Consider the following 1,480-nt stretch of genomic DNA (forward strand, 5'->3'; position numbering starts at 1 on the left):
CCCCCCCCCCCCCCCGCCCCCCATCTTCAATAAAGAGTCTCCCTCAACAGTACAGAAATAATGCTTTTTTCAGTAGCAATTTGTAGATCAGTAACAACTAAAGTTTAGGTTTTAGGACCACAAGTGAGTTTGCTGGTAAAGCAGCTAAAATCTTCCAAGCAGGAAAACGCACCCCAGTCAGAACTCATTATCTCCGGGGCTTTAATTGAAATAATTGTTACAGGACTGACTGCATTGTTCTAGACGGGATGAACATTGAATAATGCTACACATTTCAGGAAAAAAAAATTAAAGAAATCAGCACCCAGGGCTCGATCCTGCTCCCAGTGAAATCAATGACACCCTCCCCCCTGACTCTGGGGGGAGTCGGATCGGGCCCCAAGCTGTTCAGCTTATCTCCAGATCTGTGCACAGGAAAAGATGTTGAGCAGCTTTCGGGGAAGAAAGTACAGCACACTGGCTATTTGTGACTGACCAGAGAGTTGAACTTTCCTTCACTTTCTCAACAGCAGCAAAGGGCACCGAGACAGCAAGAACAGTGATAAAAGGACATATTTACCTGGAGGGAATTGCAAAGGGAAAGCTGAAGAATTGCAAAAACAAAGTAGTCCAAATGAAGGATCTAGGCATGCAGTCCAATTCTGCACCTTCAGCTAGGCCCCAGTCTGGCAAGCAATCATTTCAGCACCAGCCACCCTGCCTTCCATCTTAAGAGATTCACCCAGAAAATTGACAAACCTGCTCCACGACAACAAAACTCTTCTAATGCCTTTGAACGCCCACCATTTGTTCGCCATTCATCCAATCAACTTCCCACTGCACATCTTCTCTTGCTAGCGAGGCTCAGAGACAGGATCGCTCCTCATCAGTATGCTAATTATTTTGCCACCTGGACAAAAGTAATAATGCTTTCAGACAGGAAACCACCGGGCCTGGAGTAGAAGATAGAAATTAATAAGTTGACACCACTAAACGATGCAAAAAGATGGGCATGCGTGCAGCTCTGGCGCTGATGGATCAACTGTAACCTCCATTTAAAAGCAGCAGACAGACAGGCGATGGGCTACAGAAAGCCTGGGCTGTGTAGTATGCATCAAGCGCAAGTTCCCTTAGAGACCACATTACTGCAGCAGAATAACATCAGTAGCATATTGCTGACTTACCCTGTCTCAGTCTGCAGCCTTTAAGCAACACAACACACATCCATTTTCCTAAGATCCTAATGTGTGGGTGAACTGCACCGCTGAGCTAGGGATTTTTTCAGCTCGAGCTTTGGATTAAATGAATAATTTTCAACCATCCTGTTTATTAGGCTTGCAAGAGGCAGACTGGATTGGGGAGGTCTGCTGTGTTTCCTGCACCGTGCCCACAGGCCCTTCAATCTCTGGAGCAGAATGGGTATCATGTGCACTGCTGTATTGAATGTAATAGCTGGGAAGCCTAAATGCAAGGCAGGCTGTTCACACGCACCGAGGAAGCG

At 46.4% G+C, this 1,480-nt stretch overlaps 1 protein-coding gene across 13 annotated transcripts in view; it reads right to left on the minus strand.

The window, feature by feature from the left end:
* The window catches only part of MYT1L (myelin transcription factor 1 like), a 709,345-nt gene that overhangs the window by 691,144 nt on the left and 16,721 nt on the right, over positions 1-1,480 (minus strand). For 2 of the 13 annotated variants that reach the window (XM_019520640.1, XM_019520652.1), the window contains exon 2: positions 739-889. The exons of 9 other annotated variants lie outside the window; for them this stretch is intronic. The gene's annotated coding sequence lies outside the window, so the exon portion shown is untranslated. 2 more of the 13 variants (XM_019520642.1, XM_019520641.1) reach the window with 2 other exon arrangements.

This window comes from Gavialis gangeticus, unplaced genomic scaffold (assembly GCF_001723915.1).
Source record: "Gavialis gangeticus isolate Ggan-Ray unplaced genomic scaffold, GavGan_comp1, whole genome shotgun sequence".
In the NCBI taxonomy this organism is placed as follows: domain Eukaryota; kingdom Metazoa; phylum Chordata; order Crocodylia; family Gavialidae; genus Gavialis; species Gavialis gangeticus.